General features: G+C 33.7%; 1 protein-coding gene across 1 annotated transcript in view; it reads right to left on the bottom strand.

Moving 5' to 3' along the window:
• LOC131676972 (dopamine receptor 1) overlaps positions 1-19,267 on the bottom strand; it is a 248,621-nt gene that overhangs the window by 108,006 nt on the left and 121,348 nt on the right. The window lies entirely within an intron of this gene.

Raw genomic sequence — 19,267 nt, 5'->3', positions numbered from 1 at the left:
TTTTTTCATAATACAACGATATGTGTGTAAATGCTTTAATGCGTTGAACCTGCAAAACTACAAACTTTAAATCTAAATTGCAAATTTTAAAAAAATATCGTATTCGCCAATTTTTGCTCAAATATACTAATAAGTATGGTCTTTCATGTGGTGGAAACAGAATTCAATTTTAGGTGCCCGCATCAGCGATATTGAGCCTTGAAATAGGCTATTTTTTTAACGAAAAGTGTCCATAACTTTTTAAAGAAAAAAGTTAGACCTTCGGTGTCTTGGAGAAAAATACTCGGCTTGAAGTTTTCAATAAGCTGTTCAAAGGTTGTGTTAACAAAAAGTAAAAGATACGAAAGTTATACTAAAAAAACGTTTTTTTCAGGAACACCCTAATCTTTTTTTTAAATTTCTTGTATAACAAAAACTAAAAGAGATAGAGCTTTAATATGTTCAACAAATTTATTCAAAATAAGTTACTTTACAACTTTGTGGAAGACTGTGGAGCTCTATCTTTCATCAGTAAAAAGTTTATTTTCGTATTTTAGATAAATTAGAACCACCCTAATAACTATTCCAATAAAAAGAAGCATCTTCTAAAGTACACAAATTCATCCTAAGACATGATACGGCTAAATTATACAGGTTTGTCAGAAAGTAAAAATTCCTCCTAAATTAGCGATCTGGACCACTGTGCAATGGTGTTCACCGGAGGCCATCATATTTTGCCGCCCTGTATATTGCCTAGCTGCTGGTGCTGTGAAGTGAGCAATAAGGGATGTGTTGTTTGAAGTTTTTTTTTATGCTCGACCAGAAGCCGACTTTGAAGGTTTCGGCGGTCGGTCTGGCGGTGCATGGTGAGGGGGAAAATAGAGATGATGGTGATGATGATGTTTTCCTCGGTGGGCAATGAATGATATTAAATGGCAATAAAATTGAATTGCTTGAAGGAAAGATGCCCTGGTCAAGGTGCTTCAGAGGGTAAGGACTCATATAAGCCACTCGTCGTGTTTGCCATGAAGGATTCTTAGTGGTAAGTAGGTCGTGACACTAGCCCTGAACTTGAAAACAGAAAGTCCAGCTGAGTTCCGCAATGGAATGTAGCACCAAGAATTTGCTTTGAAGGATAAAAAAAAGAAAATTTGCTGAAGGAATGAAAGAGAGCGGATACGAGGCGATTCTAAAGACAAGCACGTTATTATGTTTGATGGGATTTATCAAGGATATAAATGTTAAGTAGCGGAATTGAACGAAAGCGTTTACTTTTGAAAATGTGGAAACATCAAAACCAGCTCCGGAATATTTCACCCCTTGATTTTTTTTGCTATGTGTCATAGCCATTCTCAATTTTGTATTTTCCCAATTTCCATTTTCCACTTTTCATTTTCCCTCTTTCCATTTTTCACTGTTCCATTTTTCTACTTTTCCATTATTCCATGCTACATTTTTCCAATTTTTGAATTTTTGAGCTTTTCCATTTTTCAATTTTCCCCATTCTACCATTTTACCCATTTTCCCATTTTTCATTTTCCATGTTCCATTTTCCATTTATCAATGGCTAATTTTCAATTTTCAAGCTTCAAGTTTCAAGTTCCAAGTTCCAAGTTCCAAGTTTGAAGTTTCGAGTTTCAAGCTTCAAGTTTCAAGCTTTAAGATTCAAGCTTCAAGTTTCATGTTTCAAGTTTCGAGTTTCAAGTTTCAAGTTTCAAGTTTCGAGTTTCAAGTTTCATGTTTCATGTTTCAAGTTTCAAGTTTCAAGTTTCAAGTTTCAAGTTTCAAGTTTCAAGTTTCAAGTTTCAAGTTTCAAGTTTCAAGTTTCAAGTTTCATGTTTCAAGTTTCAAGTTTCAAGTTTCAAGTTTCATGTTTCAAGTTTCAAGTTTCAAGTTTCAATTTTCAATTTGCAATTTGCAATTTCGAATTTTCAATTTGCAATTTTGAATTTTATTTTCAATTTTTCATTTTCAATTTTCGATTTTTAAATTTTCAATTTTCAGGTTACAGCTTTCAGTTTTCCGTTTTCAACTTTCAATTTTCAGTTTTCAATTCAATATCCATTATCGCTTATCCATTAACCATTTACATTTTCCATTTTCTATTTTGCATTTTGCAATATTGAATTTTACATTATGATTAAAATTTAAACTTTTAAGGTTATTTTTATTTTTCGATTTTGAATGTTTGATGTTCGATTTTCGATCTTTGATTTTTTTTTGTTGTTTGATTTTGGAATTTGGATTTTTCGTCTTTTAATTTTTATTTTTGTGTCTGATGAATGATTTTTGTTGTTTGATTTTAGATTTTAGATCTCAAATTTAAAATTTAAGACCTCAGATTCTAAATTTCAAATGTCAAATTTTAAATTCTAAATTTTAACTTTTAAATCTTGAATTTTAAGTTTAAAATTTAAAATTTTATATCTTCAATTTTAAATTCTAGATCCACCAAAATTTTTGATTTTAGATTTCAGATGCTAGATTTAGGATATTAGATCTTAAATTTTAAATTTAGAGTTCAGATTTTATATTTTATATTTTAGATTTTAGATTTTAGATTTTAGATTTTAGATTTTAGATTTTAGATTTTAGATTTTAGATTTTAGATTTTAGATTTTAGATTTTAGATTTTAGATTTTAGATTTTAGATTTTAGATTTTAGATTTTAGATTTTAGATTTTAGATTTTAGATTTTAGATTTTAGATTTTAGATTTTAGATTTTAGATTTTAGATTTTAGATTTTAGATTTTAGATTTTAGATTTTAGATTTTAGATTTTAGATTTTAGATTTTAGATTTTAGATTTTAGATTTTAGATTTTAGATTTTAGATTTTAGATTTTAGATTTTAGATTTTAGATTTTAGATTTTAGATTTTAGATTTTAGATTTTAGATTTTAGATTTTAGATTTTAGATTTTAGATTTTAGATTTTAGATTTTAGATTTTAGATTTTAGATTTTAGATTTTAGATTTTAGATTTTAGATTTTAGATTTTAGATTTTAGATTTTAGATTTTAGATTTTAGATTTTAGATTTTAGATTTTAGATTTTAGATTTTAGATTTTAGATTTTAGATTTTAGATTTTAGATTTTAGATTTTAGATTTTAGATTTTAGATTTTAGATTTTAGATTTTAGATTTTAGATTTTAGATTTTAGATTTTAGATTTTAGATTTTAGATTTTAGATTTTAGATTTTAGATTTTAGATTTTAGATTTTAGATTTTAGATTTTAGATTTTAGATTTTAGATTTTAGATTTTAGATTTTAATTTTAGATTTTAGATTTTAGATTTTAGATTTTAGATTTTAGATTTTAGATTTTAGATTTTAGATTTTAGATTTTAGATTTTAGATTTTAGATTTTAGATTTTAGATTTTAGATTTTAGATTTTAGATTTTAGATTTTAGATTTTAGATTTTAGATTTTAGATTTTAGATTTTAGATTTTAGATTTTAGATTTTAGATTTTAGATTTTAGATTTTAGATTTTAGATTTTAGATTTTAGATTTTAGATTTTAGATTTTAGATTTTAGATTTTAGATTTTAGATTTTAGATTTTAGATTTTAGATTTTAGATTTTAGATTTTAGATTTTAGGTTTTAGATTTTAGATTTTAGATTTTAGATTTTAGATTTTAGATTTTAGATTTTAGATTTTAGATTTTAGATTTTAGATTTTAGATTTTAGATTTTAGATTTTAGATTTTAGATTTTAGATTTTAGATTTTAGATTTTAGATTTTAGATTTTAGATTTTAGATTTTAGATTTTAGATTTTAGATTTTAGATTTTAGATTTTAGATTTTAGATTTTAGATTTTAGATTTTAGATTTTAGATTTTAGATTTTAGATATTTTAGATTTTAGATTTTAGATTTTAGATTTTAGATTTTAGATTTTAGATTTTAGATTTTAGATTTTAGATTTTAGATTTTAGATTTTAGATTTTAGATTTTAGATTTTAGATTTTAGATTTTAGATTTTAGATTTTAGATTTTAGATTTTAGATTTTGGATTTTGGATTTTGGATTTTGGATTTTGGATTTTGGATTTTGGATTTTAGATTTTAGATTTTAGATTTTAGATTTTAGATTTTAGATTTTAGATTTTAGATTTTAGATTTTAAATTTTAAATTTTAGATTTTAGATTTTAGATTTTAGATTTTAGATTTTAGATTTTAGATTTTAGATTTTAGATTTTAGATTTTAGATTTTAGATTTTAGATTTTAGATTTTAGATTTTAGATTTTAGATTTTAGATTTTAGATTTTAGATTTTAGATTTTAGATTTTAGATTTTAGATTTTAGATTTTAGATTTTAGATTTTAGATTTTAGATTTTAGATTTTAAATTTTAGATTTTAGATTTTAGATTTTAGATTTTAGATTTTAGATTTTAGATTTTAAATTTTAGATTTTGGATTTTAGATTTTAGATTTTAGATTTTAGATTTTAGATTTTAGATTTTAGATTTTAGATTTTAGATTTTAGATTTTAGATTTTAGATTTTAGATTTTAGATTTTAGATTTTAGATTTTAGATTTTAGATTTTAGATTTTAGATTTTAGATTTTAGATTTTAGATTTTAGATTTTAGATTTTAGATTTTAGATTTTAGATTTTAGATTTTAGATTTTAGATTTTAGATTTTAGATTTTAGATTTTAGATTTTAGATTTTAGATTTTAGATTTTAGATTTTAGATTTTAGATTTTAGATTTTAGATTTTAGATTTTAGATTTTAGATTTTAGATTTTAGATTTTAGATTTTAGATTTTAGATTTTAGATTTTAGATTTTAGATTTTAGATTTTAGATTTTAGATTTTAGATTTTAGATTTTAGATTTCAGATTTCAGATTTTAGATTTTAGATTTTAGATTTTAGATTTTAGATTTTAGATTTTAGATTTTAGATTTTAGATTTTAGATTTTAGATTTTAGATTTTAGATTTTAGATTTTAGATTTTAGATTTTAGATTTTAGATTTTAGATTTTAGATTTTAGATTTTAGATTTTAGATTTTAGATTTTAGATTTTAGATTTTAGATTTTAGATTTTAGATTTTAGATTTTAGATTTTAGATTTTAGATTTTAGATTTTAGATTTTAGATTTTAGATTTTAGATTTTAGATTTTAGATTTTAGATTTTAGATTTTAGATTTTAGATTTTAGATTTTAGATTTTAGATTTTAGATTTTAGATTTTAGATTTTAGATTTTAGATTTTAGATTTTAGATTTTAGATTTTAGATTTTAGATTTTAGATTTTAGATTTTAGATTTTAGATTTTAGATTTTAGATTTTAGGTTTTAGATTTTAGATTTTAAATTTGAGATTTTAGAGATTAGATTTTTTAGACCACAAAAATTAGGGACCATTCCTAAATTACGTAACGCATTTAAAAAGGGGAGGGGTACGACAAATTATGACGTATGTGGGAGGGAAGTAAATTAGACCGTTACGTAACATGTTTTAATTGATGGAAAAAATGCGAAGTTTTTATACGTAATTGGAGAGGGGTAAAGTAATAGTTGTGAAAATGCGATACATGGGGAGAGGGGGAGTCAATTTTGGTCCCTTACTCGGTATTCCATAGTCAGATATTGTGCCCTTCGTACTCAAAATAGTTTAGAGGTTCTTCCTAGAAAGAAGATAAAAAATATTGAAAAGACTACAGTACTCATGAGTTATGAGAGCAATTTTCAAATTCGAAAAAAAAAATCCAAGTTAAATACAGACATATCTCAAGTATCAAGTTTGTTAGAAATAGGTGTTTTTCCTAGAAAAGACAAACTCGTTATAAGAATATGCAACTAAATTATCCTCTTAGCCGATTAGTCGAATAAGTTCAAGATTTTTCGTACAATATTTGCTGTATTGTGGATCCAGTATTGTGCCTAACCAACAACACCAACTGGTAATGGTTGCAAGTAGGAAGTCAGGGGATTTATCAACCAGCTCCTGGAAAACGTCGGATCCATCTGTCGTCTCTCGCCTGTTGCGTTAAAATATTACCATTAGTACACTCTTATTTACAGAGCGAAACTCCAACGCTTCGCTATCTACGACCTACCACGAAGCAAAAAAACTGTCAGTCAACGTTGAGGTTTTATCTCTCTCAAGAAGAAACAGCAAAAAATAAAGAAAAGGGGGGATTTAACAGATTATTCCCGGCGAAACGTTATTCCATTATTTATTTAGGTGGAGTGTTCGGTAAATGTCTTCTAGGTGCACTTTTAATAGCAACTAAGAAACTTTACCCCTGCCTTCTGATACTCCCCTTCCCACTCAAGACGCGAGCGTTGATCGGCGGCAAAGTACCCACCACTAGTATCACCAGCAAGTTTGGCGGATGTGAAGGAAAGTTGCCAGCATCCTCGTCCTTAGTTGCTCCCTCCAGCAACAGCACAAGTAAATTTGCAGTGGCATCATTAATTCACCCTTCGTTGATTACACTCACACTTTCTCACTTTATCCATCTATCCTAGCTAACTGTTGTTCAAAGCGACCGAGACTAACCCAAGTCGGGCACGTCGGTCGACAGGCGGTGGACGGGGACGTGTTTTCCTGTTTTGTTCCGCTACATTGTGCAGTTTAATTGTGAGGACCCCGGAATGCAACCCTACCATCATTATAAATAACCGTGCGAACTCCGGTTGACGGCTCCGGCGATGGTGTTGGTACCGATGGGGCCCAACAAACGGGACCATCAAGCTAAATAGTGCGAAGCGAACAAACACACTAAACACCTCAATGCTGTAAGTAGCGGTTAGCGCGTCATCCGAGGCGGATGGGAACGACTTCCGGCTAAAGTTGCTGCGCTATGCGCGAAACGGAGGCCACTTTGTTGCAACCCCCACACCCCTCTACCCGCGATGTGTTTAGTTTAGTTTACATCAGCAACTTAGTTGTCAAGAGGTTTGCAATAGAGACATGACTAAGTACGCGGGTGTGTGTGTGTGTGTGTGGGGAAATAATTACCGTTCATGGTTTGATTTATGACGACTAAGTAAAGCCATCAACATTGTGCCAACGTGAAATTGGGAGCTGCCTTCGCTAGTGCCACACAAATGCATAGAGGGGCACACGCTCGAGTAAGGCTAATGGCACGATTTTAATAATTTAGAGTCGTAAATCGTGCGCCGGTCAGTGAGAAATGGTGCCGGTTGCGTTGTTGCGGATAAAATATGACTACGGTAATGCGGTGAAAAGGTGAAAATAGCAGGTTTTTTCTAACGAGATTTTTGAAGATAAATAAATTTTAGGTATGAATGGTACATATTGGTGGATGTCACAGTAGACTAAAATAATATGTAAAATATCGGGATGAAATAAGTACTAATGATTAATATTCATAAATTCGTAATTCTAGTATTTGTAAAATATAACATAATTGTATCAGATTCTCATAAAAATTCTAGGGAATGAAGAACAACTAATCAGTTATGATTTCATTAAATTTCTTCTTCCATATCCAAAAGCTCGCCTTTTCCACTTCTCGCCATCCATTAAATTGTGTACAACTGATTTATATTTCACCGGTCATTGTTAAAGAAATATTCAGGAAGCACTAGCTTGACTACATCTGCAAATCGCTTGCCAAATCAGATCTTTTAAGGTAAATTTCAATATTTTTTTTCGGCAAACCCTTGACGAGAAAAAATTTCTTTTCAGTATTTTATTCCATGACTTACTATGAGTTGTAGTTAAAGCTAGAATTTAATTAAATTTTAGTTAAATTTCATTTAAAAATCTTGTATTACACTAAAAACTTTTGCTTATTTGTTCAAACTTCCACATTTTCGCCTCCATTTCAGTTAGTATTTCATCCCGCATTTGAACAAACGATTGAAAATATCTAAAACAAGACAAGCTACGGCTATCTTCCATTTTAATATACAGGAAATCTTCAGTAATCCCACCCTTGGCTTGGCACCTTCTTCACACGTCCCACGAACGCGCCCTTTGGATAATTATGCAAATTCTCCAGCATCCGTGTCTCGCCACCAGACATCATCGCTTGAGAAGGTGGTGTAAAGTGCTGACGAGGTTCACATTATTTTTTTTTGCTATTTAAATTCGTTAGCATAAGTGCCGGAACAAACACGTCATGAATGACACCCGTCAGTGACGGGACGGGAGTTCTCTGCTGCTATGAGCTGCAGTCGTAGTGATGGAAAAACCGCACCGTCTGGATCGTAGTAGGACCTAGAAGGAAAATAACCACGTAGACAGAGAGAGAGCAGAGCCATCATCTGGAGGTTGCTTATGCAAAGTGACGTTAATTAGAATCACTCGCGCCACAGCTGCACCTGCTAGTTCTCGTCGTTATCACGAATACGTGTGCAGCATGGTTCCTGGAAGGGTCATCGGGTTTCATTTAATAAAAACCTTACAGGGCACTGCTGCTGAAGATAATGAAATTAAATTATCTGTCAAAAGGTATGCTCGAGTTATTATATTTCAATTTAAAATGCTGAATGAAACTCAATGCAACCAAATATTTCATTTAAAGTTCTTTTTTGAGTCCATATTTGAGCTCCGGCTCAAAAATAACTAGACATTTATCTATTCGATTCAATTGCATAAGCCCCCACTATCCCGGTCATCCACCATACGGCTAAACAGTGCGGGAAAATCTAAACCACAAACCCAAACACTGTCTCACTGGACGAGGCAGCTGCAACCGATCATCGCTCACTTCCTTTTGCTGGAAAATCCTTTAAATCCGAAAAACGGTTTTGCTTCCAATAAACAACCCCATTATCATGCTTATTTCCGTCTTCTCGATTGTTTCTCCTTCGTATGATACGATTGTCGCTCACCCATGCTCGAGGCCGGTTCCTTTTCCGCCGTGCCACATCCGGCGGAGCATGGGTGTTATGGGGATGTGTATGTTGAAGGTTGGTTATGAGACTGGCTAGCAGCAACAAATCATTCTTTCCAGAGACGAGAAAGAATCAATGTGAGTTTGGAAGGATTTATGAGGAAATCCGTACACGCAGTTGCCTTCAGGGCATTTTTCTTTTTCCGAACGGAGAGATTCCGATGTGCTCCCCAGTTTTAGGATTCCGGCAGGATCATTCCTGATGACACAGCAAAGCTCTCGACAGGATGTCATTTGCATTGTTGGCGGCTTGTGTGAATGGGGTATAGGAGTCTCCATAGGTATAGGTAACTCTTATGACATTTTTTTCGGGAAAATTCTTATTCAATATTCGACGATTGGGACCGGATGGGAGAGTTTGGATCTGAAAATGGTTCGAGAAGAAAATCGTCCTCTTTTCGTTGCATTGAAAATGTGCTGCTGAGCAGAACCATAGAAACTTTCTCGTGTACATACCGCTATTTAAAGTATAAAAATTACCATGGTTTTGTCCGGTAATCCGAGTTTCAAGAATGTCCAAACAAACGAAAAGCATCATTCCACATACCACATAATCAAGCGAAACACAACTCATGCTGATAAGAGCAGCAGTTGGGCATGTACGTAAAAGAGCTCTTGAACTCATGCAAAATTCTGGAATGCATTTTTTTCTGGTACACATCTACGGTTTGCCTTCGACTTAGTCAGCAAACATTTTCCGTTTCCTGGTATACATTTCAGACTGTCCCAAAAAGTACTAATATCACTCATGCTCGCTGACATTTGCATAAAACATCTTATTCCGGTATTCTGTTGACATAGTACCCACTTGTTAACAACAAAATGCGAAACCCAATGTAAAAGGATGCACACAACTATAGAGAAACGAGGAAGACAACTGCTGAAGTTCGCTGTTACTGTCCAGTACTACAAGCAATTTGGCAAAGAACAAACAATTTGGTGAGGGAATTATCCTTCGAATATCATTATTGAAGTCAATGTAAATTAACCAACAAGATCGAACAAATCTGCTCAGAACAACGCCAATGGACGACTACATACATGGGAAGATGGACTGCAACATATTATTAAATACGAAGTAAAAGGATGTTGACAACACGACCATATCAGTTCTAATGAAAAACTTATCGTTTGGCAAGTAATCTGCTCCTGTGGTAAACTATACAAGATGTTCGTCGAAATTGAATCAATAATTGTGGAAGACAGTTCCTTGGAAAAATTTTAACCATGTTTATATTAAAATAATAAAAAACCCGATTTAATCCACCCAGCAATAAGTTGATACATTTCTTATATTACAGAAAATGGAATTTAATGCGTATGATCCCTGCCTCATACTTTTCCAACGGAAAACTTTGCTTGTTCAGTGTTTGGTTGATTAACTTGGGATATGGCGGGGGGAAAGGCACACTGTTGTGTTAGAGTGGAATTAAAAATACAGCGGACACCCGTTTTTTTGGTAAAATTTCAGGCTGATAAAACGGGAACATTGACAAAATTGGGATATAAATTTTTCTTTCTTTTTAATAAACCAAAGGGGATCTGACAGTGCAAAATCTAAAAATTTTTTTTTGCATATTTCGGATCTCGAAGATAACAAAAATATGCTCAACAAAGAATTTACTCGATTATAACTTGGGTCGCCTGCTAGAGCCCATCAAACTTCCAACTATCCTTTTTCATATGAGGCTGACGAAAACGGGGGCTGATATCATCGGGTTTTCACAGTATTATGTTAAATCGGGTCTTCACTATATTATGTTCAAATATGAAATCAATATATTTGAACGTAATAATTATAATTTACGGTAAACCACAAAATCGTAACATTCCATTTTGACTAGTATAGGCACTACACTGAATATTATCATGTTCCAAATTTCTTTTAAAATAAAATCTGTAAGAGATGGAGTCTTCAGCAAACTTTTCTAAAATTAGCCGTTCTAAAACTTCGCTAAAGATAGTATGACTCCATCTAGAATGAATTTTTATTCTTGGTGAAATTAGAACAACCCTTCCCTTGAGAATTGAAAATTGAAAAATTAGAAATAAAAAAAAATGAAAAATGAAAATTGAAATTGAAAATTGAGCATTGAAAATGTAGAAGTGAGAGTTGAGAATTGACAGTTGAAGATTAAGAACTGAAAGTAAAATTAAAAAATTGAGAACTGAAAGAAAATAAAAAACAAAAATTAAAAAACGAAAATTAAAAATTGAAAATCGGAAATTGAAAATTGAAAATGGAAATTTGAAAATCGCAAATAGAACATCGAAAATTGAAAATTGAAAGTTGAAAGTTGAAAATTGAACATTGGACATTGAACATTATACATTGAACATTGAACATTGAACATTGAAAATTGAAAAGTGAAAATTAAAAATTGAAAATTGAAAAATGAAATTGAATATTGAGAGTTGAGAATTGAAAATTGACAATTGAAGATTGAGAACTGTAAGTTGAAAACTGAAAATTGAAAAACCAAAAATTGAAAATTAACTGAAAGTTGAAAATTAAAAATTCTAATTTTAAATCTAAAAATTGAAAATTGAGAACCGGGAGTTGAGAATTTAAAATTGACGATAGAAGATTGAGAAGTTCAAAGCCGAAAATTAAAAAAAAAATTGTAAACTGAAAATTAAAAATTGAAAAATGAAAATTGATAACTGAGAGTTGAAAATTGAAAATTGACAATAGAAAATGAAAAACCAAAAATTGAAAACTGAACTTTCAGTTCATGTTGAAAATCAAAAATTGAAAATTAGAATTAAATAAAAATTTTAGATTTCAGATTTTAGATCTTAGATTTCAGATTTTAGACTTTTGATCTTCGAAATCGATCGATTTATTACTTTTCATTTTTTTGTTATTGAGGGGCGGACATAGCGTAGTTGGTAAATCGATTACCTTGAACGCAATTCACCTGGGTTCGATTTCCTACCCCGCACATAGAGCTAGACATGTTTCTAATAAGATTTTTCTACTCGAAAAGAGGCGAATGACCATAAGATTAAAACCTCCATAATCAAAAGGAAAAAATTACTTTTTATGGTCGATTTTCGAATTACTATTCCATTATCGATTTTCGACTCTCGATTATCGATTTTTGAATTTGGATAAGTTAGCGATTTTTGATTGTCGATTTTTCATCTATTTTTTTCTATATTCGATCTTTGATCTTCGAATTTCGATTTGTGGTTTAGGATTATCGATTCATAATTTTTGATTCGCGAGTTTAGATTTTCGATTTTCAATTTCCAGATTTTGATTTTCGATTTTCAATTTCAGATGTTCAAGTTTTCGAATTTCGATTTTTATTTCCAATTTTCGATAGTCGATTATCTTTTTTCGATGCTTGATATTCGAATTTCTATTTCCGTTTTTCTATTTTCAATTTTCGATTCATGATTTTTGATTCTACACAGTTTCGATTTTCGGATATGGTCTTTCGATATACGATTTTCTTTTCCAATTTCCAGAATTCAATGATTCATTTTTGATCATCAAATTTCAATTTTCATTTTCGAGTTTCGATTCTAGATTTTCTATTTCCTAGATTTCGATATTTTCATGATATTTGATACTAGCGTTTAGATGTTCGGTTTCAGATTTTTGGCTTTAAATTTTGGATCTCAGTTTTAGACTTTTGTGTCTAGATTTTAAGTTTTCGATTCTCAAGTTTTCGAATTTTAATTCTCAAGCTTGCGATTCATGATTTATGATTTTCGAACTCCAATTTTCGAATTACCATTTTTAATTTTTTATCTTAAAATTTCAATTTTTGATTATGGATTCATGATATTCGATTCTTGACATTCGATTATCGATTTTTGCTTATCGATACTATATTTATCATTATGGATGTTGGATTTTCGATTTTTGATTTCCTCGATTTTCTGTATTTGATTGTTGATCTTCGAACTTAGATTTTTAATTTACAATTTTTTATTTTCGAATTTCGGTTTAAGCTTTTCGATTCGTGATTCTTTTCTTGACTAAACAGTGTAACAGAGCCTATAACGGTATTTTCGTGCCTTCTCGATAATATGTATATCTTTATATTGTCAACATAAAGCATTGCAGTGATGATTTAACATCCTTCATGTACAACAAAAAGATGCAAGGTCCAAGATGGCTTCCTTGAGGTATACTCTAAGTGGTGTTGTAGGATGTGGCAACGTAGTTATCAATTGTTCCGTGCGATTTTTTTTTATGATTTCAACCAATTTAAAGTGCTGTCGTTAAATCTGGTTAAATATATTTAGATGTTTATTAAATTATTACCAAATCATAAATGGAAAAAAATCAAACAAAATTCAAAATAAATTTGAAACCAGCCGAAACTATTTCAACATTCTAGATGGTTTGCAGGTTATTGTGTACCTGTGAGTATAAGAACAGAATCTGTAACAGCAAAAAGAGGAATGAGTAGTTCAATAAATAAGCATAAAGTGCCACCGCATCGTTAAAATCTGGCTGTATCTTGACTTTAATAGCCACAATTATCTCTACTCATTCTCATCGAGCCTCCGTTCTCAGTTGCATCCAGTTGGAACGACTGTTCCAGCACTACACTTGCCACGACCACAAAAACGTAAACAGTACAGTTTTTCTACACATCCCCTCGATACTATGTCATAGTGCACTCCAGTTTCTTTTATGTGGCCCATCGAATACCCGTCCAACTGGAGCATAAATTTATACCACCATTTACCCAGGGGGTTTCTCGTGTTATGTATGCGTTCTCCTCGTCTCCTTCCGCATCAAACCAAATATGAAAGAAACCACCACGCCAATGTGCAGCTCAAAAGTGGAAAACATCAACCGTCCCGCGCTGGAAACTCGTGCACCGTGTGCAATCTGTATAAATGAATATATTTCAAGCTTGCAAGCAATAGTCGCCCCATCACAGAGCAGGCGAGTAAAACCTTTGCAAAAAAAACTCACAGCACGTAATGGGCCACGCCTGGACTCTGGAATCTCCCCTACCCTGCCAGGGACTGCCGACAGATGTTGCCCCCCGGGAGTATGATGGAAAATCGATAGTTTGGCAGGAGGCAAATGCAGAAGAAAAAGTTGCAACGCTAAGCGAAACCCATTCTTTCGACACACCGATTGACAGATAGGCCCTCCCGGGGTTTCTCTCGACCGGTGACTACTGACGACGGCGGACTGTGAACTGTCGGAAACGATGCGTTGGGAATACCATGCCCATCCGAAGAGGCCCGCAGTGGCTAATCGGAGGACCGTTTATTGAGAGGAATCCATTTGCTTCCTTTGCTATGTTCGTCCTCGGACCGCGTTTTCGACATGATGTTGTGGTTTACGGCGATGCTCGGTGTTTGGACGGGTGAAGTGATGGCGATAATTAAGTAGACATTCCAGTCTCAAGGCCGGATAGATTTGAGTTTACACAAGTGAAGTGCGCGGTTGAGGACTGTATGAAACTACCCGCGGGATAGTAGTATCATGGATGGGTGGGTGAACTCGTTCTCTCGTAAATGCTCTGTCGGAGACACCGGCTTCTTACTGCTCGTTGAACAAGATTCCTCTATCTGCTGGGTGCTGTTTGCTATCGGAGTTGAGAAAAAACGAGGGAAGAAGTGAATACAGGAAACACTTTCGCCCAATTTGCCTCGGAGTATGTACTTTCAGTCTGGATAGTGGCATTATCCTTTTATGACCGTGTTTCTCTCAATGGCAGCAATGCGGGTATATTGTTTTCTTTCAAAATAGCCCAATTTGGTTCAAGTGCTACAAATGGTTAAAGATGATCTAAATAAATGAACAACAGAATTCCGTACGGTGGACGTGCAGAGAGACTGGAAAGGGATAGACCAAGATCGAACAACTATTCTGTGACTATTATGATGGTAAAATTTCTGGAAATTTAAACTTTTGTCTTCGGTACAAAAATGCCCTTCAAAACAATACCATGCGTCCACATCACGCTACTACTGAACAATAACGCGCGGTAGATTACTACGCGTTCACACTGATTTTTCAATTCTATGTAAACGCATGGTAGATTGTTTATGTACATCTGCCCTAACTCGGTTCATTTGAATGCAAGACTTAAACCGTTCCGCGGCTTGAACCAAAACCCCCAACCGACCAACGATTTCATTCATTAATTAAGTGGCAGTCACACAACACTGGGCTCCCCAGAAGCATCGCGTGCCAATCACCTGACCATTTAGTTAGCCACACAAATTCCCGCCAGGACTGCTGATAACGCGCGCCCCTTGAGGATGAAAAATACCGACACCATCCCAGTAAAGTCAATGCTTATGGGCACGCACATTCTTCGACTGGAACGCCGTTTCCGTCCCTTTACGTACCAAATATGGGCAATGTGGAAGAAATGTTTCTACGACTCAACCAAGGTCACTGCAGCAGGATCCGACCGCACTCCACCCTCATTACATTCGGTTCGACTAACACTAGTTCAAGGTTGCAAGCGAATTCAGCTTATGAATGGCAGCTCAGTGAGCGATGTTTACCTACTGCCAATCCCTGTCGCAGTAGCAGCAGTGTAATGCTCCACGCACAGGTAGATGACGGCTGGTGAGGTGTGAGGTTGGATGAGAATGATTCTGCGTGTCGCGTCCAAAAATAAATTATTTATGATTATTTGGTTTATGGTTTTTCCAAATTCGTCGCCACTGACTATCGGACCGTGGAAGTGTTGCTTGCTTGCCTGTAGCAGGGCCATTGTTTGGTCGATCCCGGGGTTTGGGAGGGATGGTGCTAAATCTATATCAAAACAGTTTCCCGTTCATGCTGATCAACAACAACAACACGCTAAATGGCTGGGATTTTTTCGTTCCTGCTAAACGCTGCGTGTATTGTTTTCTGTCTATAATTATAGCCAGCACAATCAACTGATTTTTGGGCTGCTCGGTGTTTTCGGATAATAATAGGATGATAAATGGGATCCGATTTGCTTTGGCTGAATATTCAACTAGCCGCAGTGTTAAGGTGAGTGTAATATAAACGTTATTTTGTTGCAGTCAACGTAAAATTATGCACACCAACTTTCCAGATATTTGTATCGACGAATAAGGTCCTATCTAGCCTGTTATTTTTGTATAAAAAGCTAATGGGGGATTTGGAATGCTCTGGGATAAAGAGGTGGAAAATATTACAATCTTATTATAGTTGAATTTATTTAATTGAAATGAAATGGTAATTGAAATAATTTGACAGTAAACAGGCAACACTGCAGGCCCGCAGCTAGGGATTTGCTTCAAAGAGAACTTAAAAATTGATTGAAAATTTAATAAATTGTTAGTCCGATACAAATCGCTGCTAGAGACCGACGAATCCTCTGTATCACGGGAAGGAGGAGTTGTTAGTAAGTGTGCCAATAGCGTCATAATGTAATAATTGCTCTGGGCAGCCGGCTACCGAGAATTTGGAAAATTTATTATTTGTTGTATTAATACCAAATATAAGCAACTTGAACTCCGACTATGAGGAGCATTGCTTATGGGTCATCCCACGTTAGAATTACAACCAAAATTTTAATTCCTTAAAAAAAATTGTTGCATTGTTTAGCTCAAAAGAATTGACGCTTATATTTTGGTTCGGCTGAATATGATATTTTTTTCAAGTTATTAGTTTTGAAGTTGGCCGTGCATCTGAATGTGACATTCATTGCACGGTTCAGATAGGTGCGGACGTAGGGACTTCTCGATCGCGTGTATTATCGTAAATGGCTCGAGCGTTTGCGCGTTAACGTATTCGATCGCACCACTATCGAGACGTGATGCAATAACCATCTTAAAACAATTGTCTGTCAGAGGTTCTTTAGCACCGATGCACGCAATATGCTGAATGATGTTTGCAATACTGTCAAACCCCTCAACCTAGGGTAGGGCTTATCACTTATTCTGATACTGAAACTAAAATTTCCAATGATATATTCCCACACGGTCAATAAACTGTGAAAAATTCCTGAATAAAAAACGCGATTTGGTAAAATGAACCATTTTCGATAATCGTGACCAAGCTCTCAAAACGTGAATACTAAACCTCGTATTCATGAAACTATTTGTGTTTCCACGAAACAAGTTCACGCAAAAAATACATGGAGTTACACTGGAATGTACGATAGGGTTACTATGTCCTGCATATTTTCAATTTTTTATGATTCGAGTTCATAATTTAGGGATACACTGATTTGTATGACCTATGTCGGCTAAGGAGCCCAGAATTAAACGACATTAATGATTTCAGGAGCTTTGTCACGATTTTCGTAATTTCTCCTCACTCTTACTCCTACAACAAGTCTCTTCACTTCATCGTGATATGTTGTTCTTGAGTTTATAATCGGATTTTTTACACGGAGTAACTCGACAACATGAACTAGATCATGAAAGCACAAACGGTTTTGGTATCATATAGTTATGTGAACTATTTCAGAAAGACGAAATGTGACTGTGTTGTATTTTTGGTGCTAGGCACAGTTTTCGTTTTCTGTCCGGACATCACACCTCGTCGGCAAACAGCCAGACTTTGCTTACAATCGAGACATCACTCGGTATAAGCCAGTTGTTTAGTGTTCACGCAAGACGTGCGACTTTTCGGATTTTAGCGTCTAACTAGCGCCAATTTGGCGCTGGTGTGGACTTATCTATCTAACGCTAAGTTGATGTTAGTTACTGACGAGAAGAGTCCGAAACAATGAAAAACCATACTTCATCACACTGAACCTCATCCAATACATAACGACGTTTGACGTCCTAGTAGTTGTCTTATATCTACTGCTCGTACCTATGACTGGTCGCTAGCGGCTGGATACAACAAGGTTCCCAAAAGGAAAAATTATATTAACGCCTTCATGCCCATGTTGTTTATGGACAACAACGTTTTTAAACAGCTATAACTCTTAATTGAGGCAAGATTTGTTCACAAAAACAAGTAAGACTAACAAATGCCTCTCATTTGAGTATTAACAGTTACAAAGATCAGCTGTAGAACTGAAGTTATTGCACTTAGTCTGATTGGATTCTGATGGAGCAGTGCTGCCAGGGACAGTTTACGTTAACGACGGAAAATGATTTTTTCATATATCTTCGTTATGTTGCAATATTATAGAAAATTGATAAAACTTATCAATTTAGACCGTCTTTGACTACGGCTCCAGCAATAGGTGTTTTGAAAACAGACCTCATCTGCGGGCACGATAGATTCCGTAGAGGCGCCCCAACCTAAAAAACATGAAAAAATTCGATATAGAAACAAAATGGCGGTTCATTGAAAATATAGTATCGTTTTTTCGCATGATTTTTCCATTTTGGCCGGCTGTAAAAAATCGTTAATGATCAAAGTATTGATTTTTATAGGTTACAGCGCCCGAGAATGTTGTCTTCTTTTAGGCGGGCAAAACCCGAAGTTGATTGGTTGAGTGGTTCCAAAACGAGAATGCCCGCAGATTTGAAAAATCTTGTCCCGAGAATGCCGCCGTTTTGGAAGCCATTTTTGATAACTTACACTCGAAAATTTATTTTATAGATGAAACCTTAATAAACATTGTGAAGAATAGCGCACATGTCTAAGTCATTTTACTGCTTAAAAAATTATTAAACATTAGGTACTTGTTGCCACAAGGAGAGAGAGGATCCTCTTAATATAGGTGCTATAGCGTTCACTAAATCGTCGGGTCGTTGTTTGCGAAATCTTGGGCGTGGATGATCGCGATTGCATGTTCGTTTTTGTGTATCATCGCGAAGGGCTCGGGTGTTTGTAACGTGTTCGATCGCGTGAGTTTTTGTATGTGGCGCGAACAGTTGTACGTCGCACGTGCTAGCAATTTTATAACCATGTGTCCATTCGAAAATTTGCCTGTGGTCTTGGATGATCGCACGTGGACCGTGAATCTGATACTTAATTTTCGGTGTATGGTTCGGAATATACTAGAAGAGAGTGCGTTCTCCCACTCTCCATACTAGAAGAGAGTGCGTTCTCCCACTTCCCTCACTAGAGTTCCCGGTTATGTCGCCATGGAACTTGTTATCTAGTAGACATGAGCGTAACCGAAAATATGGGTAGGGACTTTCGGACGTAACCGGTTCTTCTATCGCTAGACATATTTTTTAGTAAAGAAATATTTTTCGATTCTTCATTACACTGATAAAAGTCATTGCCGTACTGAATTAAATTCTCACAGCATTTCAAAGTGTGTGCTAAAACTGTATTAATTTTTCCACAAGCAACAGTAATAACTTTAGCTCAAATAGTTTCCCAGCATTTGATTTGAAAAATGTTGAAAATTTTGGGATATGATTTGCTGAACAAATACTAAAACAAATTTAAATTGGCACTAATATGTATAGTAATATATTCACTTTTTGAATGCAAATAATTATTCGGGTTTATTTGCGCATTTACCATCAATAT

Source organism: Topomyia yanbarensis, chromosome 1, assembly GCF_030247195.1.
Source record: "Topomyia yanbarensis strain Yona2022 chromosome 1, ASM3024719v1, whole genome shotgun sequence".
Lineage (NCBI taxonomy): Eukaryota > Metazoa > Arthropoda > Insecta > Diptera > Culicidae > Topomyia > Topomyia yanbarensis.
This window is presented reverse-complemented; position numbering and strand designations above follow the sequence as displayed.